The following is a 12,226-nucleotide window of genomic DNA, read 5'->3' as shown; positions in this document are numbered from 1 at the left end:
AATGGGCTTTCTCTGTGGTGTAACTATTCTAAGATTTCATGTGTATAAGTGCCGGATTCATTCTGTATCGCTCTGTCACTGGTAAAGGATTTGAGTGTCTGACTCCTGATGTATTTGTCAGCCTCTGGGGATCTGTCATTCATTCTGCATTGCTCTCTCTGGAAAACTATGTGAGTGCGGGATTCATTATGTATTGGTCAGTCTCTGGGGATGTGTGTGAGTGTATGATTCACTCTGCATTGCTCTGTCTCTGGTGCACTATGTGAGTGTGGGATTCATTATGTATTGGTCAGTCTCTGGGGATGTGTGTGCGTGTAGGATTCACTCTGCATTGCTCTGCCTCTGGTACACTATGTGAGTGTGGGATTCACTATGTATTGGTCAGTCCCTGGGGATGTGTGTGAGTGTAGGATTCACTCTGCATTGCTCTGCCTCTGGTACACTATGTGAGTGTGGGATTCACTATGTATTGGTCAGTCCCTGGGGATGTGTGTGAGTGTAGGATTCACTCTGCATTGCTCTGTCTCTGGTGCACTATGTGAGTGTGGGATTCATTATGTATCTGTGAGTCTCTGAGGTACTTTGAAAATCAGTATTCATTCTACCAAGAATATACTTCATTGGGCCATTTGGATACATTGGTACATTAATGCTAACGATCTTCAATCCAGTTTACTTTATGTAATATTACCTGTTTATCCATGAAATCTATTCCCTCTCCTATGCTTATCTTGCTTTCCCTGAAATACAGCTGTGCTAATCGTCTTGACTGCTCAACATGACAGCCAGTTCCAAATTCTACCGACTCAGTGGGAAAACAAGGTAATATCGAATTCTCTTTGAATTGATTGTTGACACCTCTATGTCCACCCTATCACACCCCATCACTAATTCCTCATATTGAGCTGTTTCTGCAACACACACAGTTAATGTCATTGTATCAAAATCCTGGAACTCCCACCCTCACAGCACTGTGGGTTTAACTACGCCACTGAGATTGCAACGGTCCAAGAAGGCAGCTCACCACCACCTTCTCAAGGTCACTTAGGAATGGACAATAAATGCTGGCCGAGCCAGCGAATCTCATATCCATTGAATTAATAAAAAAAAGCTCCGCTCTGTTGCACTTCTCAGCTCTGGCCTGTAGATGTCAGCACACTCAGAGAGCGACAGAACAGACAAGAAGCGTTCATATTTTATTGGACGGCGAAGGGAGGTATTTGGTTCAATGCAGATCTGTCAATGGCACTCTGTACCTGTGATATTGTAAAGTAAGTATGGGAATCATATGTTTCTTTCATCACTTGGTTCTGTTTGTGTGCATGAGATTCATTCTGTATCTGTCAGTGGGATTAATTTTACATCTGTTAATCTTTGGTATTATAAAACATTGTGAGATTCAATTGCGGTTTTCCCAATCATTGGTATTGTATGTGAAAGTGGAATTTACAGTGTGTGTGTGTTAGTGTGTGGTCTTCCATGTGTATCCATCAGCATCTGTTACTCTATGTGATGCTTGGACTCTTTCTAAATGTCTCAGTGGTACAATTGGTGTGTCATATTTCTTTAGTATCACTCAGATTCAGCTATTGTGAGTGAGTGCAGTGACCAGCCTGTATCTTTCAGCATCTGGCACTGAAAATGTGCTTGAGAATTATTCTCTGCTTCTGTGTGAGTGTGGGATTCATTATATTACCTTCAGTCTCTGGGACTAATTATAAATTTGGATTCATTCCACATACATTTCCAGCAGAACAACAAGCCACTGATATGGTAGGTTTAAAGCAAACAATGTGTGTAAGCTTTGGCTGAGTATTAAATCTCTGGAGGAAACACCACCTTTATTCTGGTTTCGTCAATTATTTGCCTGTTGGAAAAAAGTATATTTTAGGACTCAAGTACAGGTGGAGCGGAAGATACAGATTCCATCAATTTAACCTCTATAAATAATCATTGTGAATGGTTTGAGAGACTTTCGACAGGCTCTAGCTCTGATTGGTCAGTCCATTCTCAATCCTAATCTTCAACCAATCGGAGAGCCAGGTAACAGGAATTGGAAGTGCCGATTGGCTTATGTTTTCAAATTCGAAAAGCCCGCCAATTTAAGGGGGGAAAAAAGATAATAGCCGAACGGCTTAATTTCCAGGCAATTTTAATCTCACGCTTTAGGAGCTGTAATATTGCATTCTGCGTCACAGAGTCCTGGCGCTATTTTAGGAACAGATTAAATGTGTCAATCTGTTATCTGTAACCGGCGGTAACAAAGCAGCGATTTAAAAAGAGCCAATCTCAGCTCACTGGAAACGCAATAACATAGGTTACCAACCGACTCCTTCACAGGTTTCATCGGAACAGAGAGAAACGGCTGATTTCTGATCCTGTACCCTGAAAGCGGCCGGCAATGTTACAATCGGAAGAGCGGAGCGCTCCAGCAGCCACACGCTCAGCATAGCTGCTCTTTCTCATGAGCCTGTGAACACGGCCCGCGGGGAGCTGCAGTCCAGCCCGGGAGGAGCGAGACTTGGCTTTGGCTTTGTCCTGGGCTCCCCCGCCGGTCTTTCTACAATCTTACACACACTGACACCACGAATGAAGAATTCCTCTCGCACTCACCCTTTCCCTATCTTCTGGGGAATGTAGTCGGCCACTTCTGAAAGCCCAGACATGAGCTTGTGTGATACACAGCGCGAAATGACCTGATCAGTGTAACCATTACCCTGCAGGATGCCTTTGATGAGCCCAGTTTCCGCATCACGCTTGCACGTTGAGCAAATGGCTCGGACCCGATTCACAAAGTTGCTGATAAGACCAATCTTACAGAGCGTGGAACTGTAAGAATCCCAACGCGTTTTTTAACTAATGTAGAGAATTGTGGTCTGACCACGGAGAAGGCTGAAAATAAATCACTACTGCGATGGCCGGGAATCGACCCGGGTCAACTGCTTGGAAGACAGCTATGCTCACCACTATACCACCATCGCACACTTCTTCAAATTACAGTCACCATTTATAGTACCGCGAAACACACTATATCTTTGGCATCTTGTGTCTGATTGATAAACTGTTTTGCAATAATTCTCACCATGTTTATGTTGTTTCACACACATTTAAAATTTCCCCAAAGAAGTTACCTCTTTGCACGTCTCACGTGCAGCCAGCAGAGGGCACCAGTCCACAATAAATTCTCTCCGGCTGTTTCTGTGGACACATCGAGACAGGAAAAGGTCTGTTGCTGCCCGGGGAACGGGCCGTGAAACAGACAAAGATAGTGACCAACTACAACGGCTCCATGTAGATATCCACAAAGTTCCGAACAATAAAAAAATGCAACTTATCCTGGAAGGGATGATGAAGTTCTCTCTGAAATAACTACACCAACACCTCCCTTAAAATAATTGATTTGTTGTCACCTCTTCAATACCAACCGTTTAAATTTCAGCCGGTATTCATTTCCAGTTCTTAGACAGACACTTTCACTGACCGGTTCAATCTTTGCAAAACTTTTCGAATTCCCGCTCAATAAACTAAATTACAGGCCCGTGATCCGATTTTATCTTGATCATAGAGGCGGGATATTGCTGACAGGTCTGGATTTAAAAGATCCCGGTTTCTAACTATAGATAAACAAGATGTTCCATTGAGTAAGATTTGTTTCGAGCGCCCTGTTCACTAATGGTGCCCAGAATTCGAAAACAAATCAGTTCGAACAGGCAGGAGGCGGAGCTGGATGATCACAGACTCTGTTCTGTCTGTCACTCAGTCTCCTCCCCGCCCCGCCTCTCACTCTCTGTCCTGTTCTCAGTCAGGTCGGGGCGGGCTATTTAAAAGAGGAACGTGAAGCAGCTCGTCTCTCATATTCTGCAGCGATCTGAGTGAAGAATCATCATGCCTGGCAAAGGGAAAGGAGGCAAAGGACTGGCTAAAGGCGGAGCAAAGCAGCACCGCAAAGTGCTTCGTGATAATATCCAGGGCATCACCAAACCAGCAATCCGCCGCCTGGCTCGCCGTGGCAGTGTCAAGCGGCTCTCGAGTTTGATCTATGAGGAGACTCGCGGGGCGCTGAAGGTTTTCCTGGAGAATGTGATCAGAGATGCGGTCACCTACACTGAACACGCCAAGCGCAAGACGGTCACTGCCATGGATGTGATGTACGCTCTGAAACGCCAGGGCCGCACTCTCTATGGTTTCGGCGGCTGAACAACTCGACCCTTTCTACCAAACACACAACAAAGGCTCTTTTCAGAGCCACCCAAAACGTCACATTAAGAGCACTGACCTGGGAACGGGAGCGAGAAATCTCAAACTGTAACTGAATGAAAAGCAACTTTAGCATCATTTCATTCTCTTTCTGTCACTAGTTCATTTATTAAGGTTGTTGATGTTTTAAGTGAGGAGTGGAGCGGTGTATTATCTCCCCAGACCCCACTCTCCCACTCCAATATATTGGAAGGACGACTCACTCCGTTTTCTCTTCAATATCTATTAAACCGTCATTTGAATAAAACCCATACAGTTCATGATGTTTATGTGGGAGACCCGGAACTGTCGGTAGTCATGGTGATTTCGCCCATCAGTAGGAGCTTTCTACCCGCCTGTTATAAACAGATCAGGTAAAGATTCCGAATTGAAACCGGGTTGAAAGGCATGTAGAGCCAAAATGAGACTTTTCTCAGGTTTTATACTGGTGTCGTTTGCTGCGAAGCTAGTATTTTTAATGAAAATGCTGGAAAATATCACCAGGTCAGGCAGCACCTGTGTGGAGAGAGGGAATTATCTCTTCTAATGGACATGACGTTTCTTCAGAGCCAGAATGAAATGAGTTCAAACAGTGAGCAGCCCTTTCACAGACTCTGTGAGAGGCTCTGAAAAGAGCCTTTGGGTTATTTGATTAAAGAATGGCCGCTTCACTTGGTCTTCGAGGCCGCAGAGGCGCTGGTTTTCTTGGGCAGCAGCACGGCCTGGATATTAGGCAGCACCCCGCCCTGAGCGATGGTCACCCCTCCCAGCAGCTTGTTGACCTCCTCGTCGTTGTGGACGGCCAGCTGCAGGTGTCTGGGGATGATGCGGGACTTCTTGTTGTCCCGGGCCGCGTTACCGGCCAGCTCGAGGATTTCAGCCGTCAGATACTCGAGCACAGCAGCCAGATAGACCGGGGCTCCGGCACCCACACGCTCAGCATAGTTGCCCTTTCTCAGGAGCCTGTGAACACGGCCCACCGGGAACTGCAGTCCAGCCCGGGAGGAGCGAGACTTGGTCTTGGAGCGAGCTTTACCGCCGGTCTTTCCTCTTCCAGACATTTCACAATTTCACAAACGCTTTCACAGGACTGAAATCAATTGTTGGGCAGCAAGTGTCTAAGTGTCTGTATCATAGGGACAGGAAGTGTTCCAGCGCCTGTTACTATGAACAGAAAGTGTCGGAGTGACATTATTTTCAGTTTGCAGTCATCTTGTAGCTGCAGAAATAAATTGATTTCAGCATGATGGGAGGATTGCTGATTTGGTTCTTATTTGTCATCAAAGAAAACTGAGTTCGATTACAGTGAATGCATAACTCAGCGTCTTCATTAATATTTCAAGCAGCAAGTTTCCGATGTATAGAAATACCCACCTTTCTCCCTTTTGTCTAATATATTTGATGATTAGAAATCTATCAAAGTGAGATTTAAAATTGAAGTGTCGTTTCCGGAAGGGAGCTCTGAAATTCTCATCCCCGTCTGTCGATAGAGATGGTTTCGAATTTCACCTCCGGAAAGCTCTGAATGTTTTACTGCCCCCAGTGCCGCCAGCTCCTACCCCCCACCCAACCTCTCCCATCCTCTAACCCCTATCCCCCACCTCTCCCTCCCACCAAACTCCACCTCCACCCCGCCCCAGTACCTGGATTGCCAATCATCGGAAACAGTTCCTCACTCTGACACGCTCGCCTCAACATCTCCGAACCGTCGGTGGAATTTCTTGTTAAACAAGGAAGAAGGAATTCCTTTCGAAGTGGTTTGGATGAAGGGGATGTTCTGTGTTTTCATTTCAGGAATTTAGCAACGATTGAGTGAAGGTCAACGGACCAAGATTTAGAGAGGACAAAAAATTGCAGCGACATTTTGAGGAGAGGTGCGGACAATAGGAACTGACTTCATGATCCAAAATCAATCTGAGATCCCGAGGCCAAGGTTCTGGGAATCAGTGGATCATTCAAAAATTCAAGAGACATAAATGCAGCACCGTTTTTATGGACAAGGCATTATCTGGCTGGAAGGAATGGTAGCCTGGTCCGAATGGATCAGGCGTCTGACTTCAATGTACATTATGGTGTAATCAGAAGATAGCAGTTTCGTGTCCTGTCCCGTTGCTTTATACAGAAATCTGGTGGAACGTCCAGAAAACCAGGTTCCCACTCGTCAGCTGCAAGTTCTGCTTTTTCTTCCAAACAATGCGGAGCACTTTCTCAGAATGTATTTCCTTGTTACTTTGTGCATTCATCCCTCACTCATCTTTGGATTGTGTTCCGTTACTAAGAAATCCACAATATCTGATTAATGTCGAGAAAATATTGATATTTCCAATGGAACAAAAGGTTTTGCATTAATCCGTTTAATAAAATGCTGCGGAGGGAATTCCAATTTCCTCATCAAGCGGCTGAATGATTCGCTGAATGTTCAGTTTATGTTTCCAGGGATGAAAGATGATGTCACTGGTCTCGTAATCCAGAGGCCCAGGCTCATCTCTAGGGGTAAGTGTTCAAATCCCACCGTGGCAGCTCGTGGAATTTAATTTCAATTATTTCATGATTCTTGAATTGAAAGCTGGTCTCTGTAATGACGGCCATGATAATATCGTCGAATGTACTAAAAAAAATCATCTGGTTCACCAATGCACTTAAGAGGAAACATTCTGCCATCCTGACCTGGTCTGGCTTACATGTCACTCCTTGCACATGGGGATATGGTTGACTCTTATCTGCCCTCGGAAATTACTGAGCAAGCCATCCAGTTCGAGGGAGATTAGGGAAGGGCAGGATGTTCTGGCCGTGCAATTGACGCACACAGCCCACAAAAGAAGAATAAATAACAAAAAGTGCAATGCGTGGTATACAAGGACGAAAGGATTGACAGTTTGGATCTTTATTCTCTTGTAATAACAAGGCTGAGGGGTGGCCTAACGCTTGTATTTCAAATAGTGAAAACAATATTTCATGGGATGTGAGCGTTGCTCGCAAGGCCAGTCTTTGTTACACATCCCAAATTGTACTTGAACTCCGTGGATTTCTCAGCGGGCAGTTAGGAATCAAACTCAAATGTCCTGGCCAGGGAAGACATCAGTGAACCATCACTGACATTAGCGTTTAATTGCAGATTTTTATTATTGAGTTTAATTTCCAGCAGCAGCCATGGTGGGAAATGAACATAAGTCCCCCGGATATTTCCACTGCTCCACTAACTCCTCTTAGAGAGATATATCAAGTCGAATGGACTCTATATCGGATCCCCAAGTTATTGTTAACAATAAAATCGCAACGGAGATCTTAGAAGAAAGCTCTGTGCAATCTGGCCTCAGAACTTGGGTTGGAGTATCACATCAGTGATTCCAGGCAGACCTTCTGCAAAATCACCGCACCGAGGAAGACACAGTTGATGAAACAACGACCAAGGTGGGATTCGAACCTTAACGTGCAAAATACAATGGATTTTTATTCCATCACCTTAACCTCTCGGCCAGCTCGGCACCAAATGGGGCCTATTAAACGCCCTTCTATACTTTTTGCATTCATGAACTGTTGAAATAAATGATCCTCTTTGGTACAGGCCCTGAATATTCGGCCAGATGTGTAAAGGTGGAAATGTAGTTTCTTCCATTAACATAAATGCCCACCACATCAGATCAGGGACTGTTGTAAACCGACTGATGTGAATCACTTCAACACTTCAACCTGATATCCAACATGTTTCTACACAGTGTGAAAATCCAGCGCTGGAAGACCGGAACTTACAAGCATTTGGTTGCAAAATGAAACCCCTTCCAGCTCACTACAAGCACCGGAACACTTTAAAATGTCGTAAAATAAAATGAAACTTTGGGGTTCCCAGCTCTGCTTGTCCTTTCAGTCAAGATTGTAGCCGAGTGCAATCAGCCTCCAACCTGAATCCACACGGAGGGAGTTGCCTTATTTGACGCATAGGGATAAATTTAGAGTCTCATGGCACGGAGAAACGTTCTTTAATCTTGACATTCATTTTCATCACGCGTGTTTTTAGTGATGCATTTTCTGCAATGAGTTCCCGGGTGTTCAAACCTGGTCCTGATTTCCGGAACTGCCACCACCTCGAGCGCGAAAAAAATTACTGCATTAAGATGCCCGATGGGCTCGTTTGGGAATTGAACCCGGGTCCTCTCGCAGATTAATAGAATGAAATTCGCAACGCGTGAATCATGCCCCTAGACCAACGAGCCACCTGTACTACAAAGTGCAGTCAAAGGATCTTTTTCTTGTCACCCATAGTGTATCAAACAAAAGCGAATTACTGTTCCTGCTGGTTTTCTTTTGGAATGTATTAGAAACCCCGGGGATGACTCCAACCAGTGGAGAGATTCCCTCCTCATTTCCATGAACTTTCAGTTTTGCTGGGGTTCCTTGATGCCCGCACTAGGTCAAATGCTTCCCTGAACATAAGAGAACACTTGAACCTCACGGCTTGAGTTCAGCTGTTTCTCCATGTTTGGACCAAGGCTGCAAAGAGGGCAGAATGTGATTTAAAAGATGCCATACATGGTTTGGTTGAATGGACAGAAAATTGGCAAATGGAATTCAATCCCAGAAAGTTTGGGGTAATGCATTTGGGGAGGGCAAACAAAGAAAGGGAACACTCAATAAACGGGAAGATATTGAGAAAGGTTGCGGAAGTGAGAAACGTTGGAGTGCATGTTCACATTTCCCTGAAGGTGGCAAGACAGGGGGACAAGGTGGTAACGGAATGTTTTCCTTTATTGAACGAAGTATTGAATACAAAAACAGGGATATAATGCTGGAAATCTATAAAACGCTGGTTAGGCCACGGTTGGAATTTTGTGCACAGTTCTGGTCATCACATTACAGGAAGGACACAAATGCTCTGGAGGGAGTGCAGAGAATATTTAAAAGAATGCTACAAGGGCTTGAAAATTGCAGCTGTGAGGAAAGGTTGGATATTCTAGGGTTGTTTTCCTTAGGACAGAGGAGGTTGAGGGGTGACCTAATTGAGGTGCAAAAAGATTATGAGCGACCTAGGGCTGGGGATCAGAACCAGTTGGGTTTCTCTGGCAGAGAAACACCAGAGACACAAAGGGCCGAATGGGCTTTCTCTGTGGTGTAACTTCTCTAAGATTCCATGTGTATAAGTGCCGGATTCATTCTGTATCGCTCTGTCCCTGGTAAAGGATTTGAGTGTCTGACTCCTGATGTATTTGTCAGCCTCTGGGGATCAGTCATTCATTCTGCATTGCTCTCTCTGGAAAACTATGTGAGTGCGGGATTCATTATGTATTGGTCAGTCTCTGGGGATGTGTGTGAGTGTAGGATTCACTCTGCATTGCTCTGTCTCTGGTGCACTATGTGAGTGTGGGATTCATTATGTGTTCGTCAGTCTCTGGGGATGTTTGTGCATGTGGGATTCACTCTGCATTGCTCTGCCTCTGGTACACTATGTGAGTGTGGGATTCATTATGTATTGGTCAGTCTCTGGGGATGTGTGTGCGTGTATGATTCACTCTGCATTGCTCTGTCTCTGGTGCACTATGTGAGTGTGGGATTCATTATGTATCTGTGAGTCTCTGAGGTACTTTGAAAATCAGTATTCATTCTACCAAGAATATACTTCATTGGGCCATTTGGACACATTGGTACATTATTGCTAACCATCTTCAATCCAGTTTACTTTAAGTAATATTACCTTTTTTTCCATGAAATCTATTCCCTCTCCTATGCTTATCTTGCTTTCCCTGAAATACAGCTGTGCTAATCGTCTTGACTGCTCAATATGACAGCCAGTTCCAAATTCTACCGACTCAGTGGGAAAACAAGGTAGTATCGAATTCTCTTTGAATTGATTGTTGACACCTCTATGTCCACCCTATCACATCCCGTCACTAATTCCTCATATTGAGCTGTTTCTGCAACACACACAGTTAATGTCATTGTATCAAAATCCTGGAACTCCCTCCCTCACAGCACTGTGGGTCTACCTACACCACAGGGACTGCAGCAGTCCAGGAAGGCAGCTCACCACCACCTTCTCAAGGTCACTTAGGAATGCACAATAAATGCTGGCCGAGCCAGCGAATCTCATATCCATTGAATTAATAAAAAAAAGTTCCGCTCTGTTGCAGTTCTCAGCTCTGGCCAGTAGATGTCAGCACACTCAGAGAGCGACAGAACAGACAAGAAGCGTTCACATTTTATTGGACGGCGAAGGGTTATTTGGTTCAATGCAGATCTGTCAATGGCACTCTGTACCTGTGATATTGTAAAGTAAGTATGGGAATCATATGTTTCTTTCATCACTTGGTTCTGTTTGTGTGCATGAGATTCATTCTGTATCTGTCAGTGGGATTAATTTTACATCTGTCAATCTTTGTTATTATAAATCATTGTGAGATTCAATTGCAGTTTTCCCAATCATCGGTATTGTATGTGAAAGTAGAATTTACAGTGTGTGTGTGTTAGTGTGTGGTCTTCCATTTGTATCCATCAGCATCTGTTACTCTATGTGATGCTTGGAATCTTTCTAAATCTCTCAGTGGTACAATTGGTGTGTCATATTTCTTTAGTATCTCTCAGATTCAGCTATTGTGAGTGAGTGCAGTGACCAGCCTGTATCTTTCAGCATCTGGCACTGAAAATGTGCTTGAGAATTATTCTCTGCTTCTGTGTGAGTGTGGGATTCATTATATAACCTTCAGTCTCTGGGACTAATTATAAGTTTGGATTCATTCCACATACATTTCCAGCAGAACAACAAGCCACTGATATGGTAGGTTTAAAGCAAACAATGTGTGTAAGCTTTGGCTGAGTATTAAATCTCTGGAGGAAACACTACGTTTATTCTGATTTCGTCAATTATTTGCCTGTTGGAAAAAAGTATATTTTAGGACTCAAGTACAGGTGGAGTGGAAGATACAGATTCCATCAATTTAACCTCTATAAATAATAATTGTGAAAAGTTTGAGAGACTTTAGACAGGCTCTAGCTCTGATTGGTCAGTCCATTCTCAATCCTAATCTTCAACCAATCGGAGAGCCAAGTAACAGGAATTGGAAGTGCCGATTGGCTTATATTTTCAAATTCGAAAAGCCCGCCAATTTGAGGGGGGAAAAAAGATAATAGCCGAACGGCTTAATTTCAAGGCAACAATTTTAATCTCACGCTTTAGGAGCTGTAATATTCCATTCTGCGTCACAGAATCCTGGCGCTATTTTAGGAACAGATTAAATGTGTCAATCTCTTATCTGTAACCGGCGGTAACAAAGCAGCGATTTAAAACAGAGCCAATCTCAGCTCACTGGAAACGCAATAACATAGGTTACCAACCGACTCCTTCCTACAGGTTTCATCGGAACAGAGAGAAACGGCTGATTTCTGATCCTGTCCCCGGAAAGCGGCCGGGAATGTTACAATCGGAAGAGCGGAGCGCTCCAGCAGCCACACGCTCAGCATAGCTGCTCTTTCTCATGAGCCTGTGAACACGGCCCGCGGGGAGCTGCAGTCCAGCCCGGGAGGAGCGAGACTTGGCTTTGGCTTTGTCCTGGGCTCCACCGCCGGTCTTTCTACAATCTTACACACACTGACACCACGAATGAAGAATTCCTCTCGCACACACCCTTTCCCTATCTTCTGGGGAATGTAGACGGCCACTTCTGAAAGCCCGGTCATGAGCTTGTGTGATACACAGCGCGAAATGATCTGATCAGGGTAGCCATTACCCTGCAGGATGCCTTTGATGAGCCCGATTTCAGCATCAAGCTTGAACGGTGAACAAATGGCTCGGGCCCGAATCACAAAGTTGCTGATAAGACCAATCTTACAGAGCGTGGAACTGTAAGAATCCCAACGCGTATTTTAACTAATTTAGAGAATTTTGGTCTGACTACGGATTAGGCTGAAAATAAATCACGAATGCGATGGCCGGGAATCGAACCCGGGTAAAACTGCTTGGAAGGCAGCTATGCTCACCACTATACCACCATCGCCCGTTTTT

The 12,226-nt window shown here is 44.5% G+C and overlaps 1 long non-coding RNA gene and 1 other non-coding gene across 2 annotated transcripts in view; one reads left to right on the top strand and one right to left on the bottom strand.

Annotated features, from left to right (window-relative positions):
• Positions 1 to 12,226, top strand: part of LOC144670411 (uncharacterized) — an 80,001-nt gene that overhangs the window by 34,412 nt on the left and 33,363 nt on the right. The window lies entirely within an intron of this gene.
• Positions 12,146 to 12,218, bottom strand: trnag-ucc (transfer RNA glycine (anticodon UCC)). Its single transcript has one exon. It is a non-coding gene; the product is annotated as a tRNA-Gly (tRNA).

The sequence above is a fragment of the Cetorhinus maximus genome, chromosome 31 (genome assembly GCF_964194155.1).
Source record: "Cetorhinus maximus chromosome 31, sCetMax3.hap1.1, whole genome shotgun sequence".
Taxonomy (NCBI): domain Eukaryota; kingdom Metazoa; phylum Chordata; class Chondrichthyes; order Lamniformes; family Cetorhinidae; genus Cetorhinus; species Cetorhinus maximus.
The sequence above is the reverse complement of the archived record's forward strand: the minus strand, read 5'-3'. Positions and strand labels throughout refer to the sequence as shown.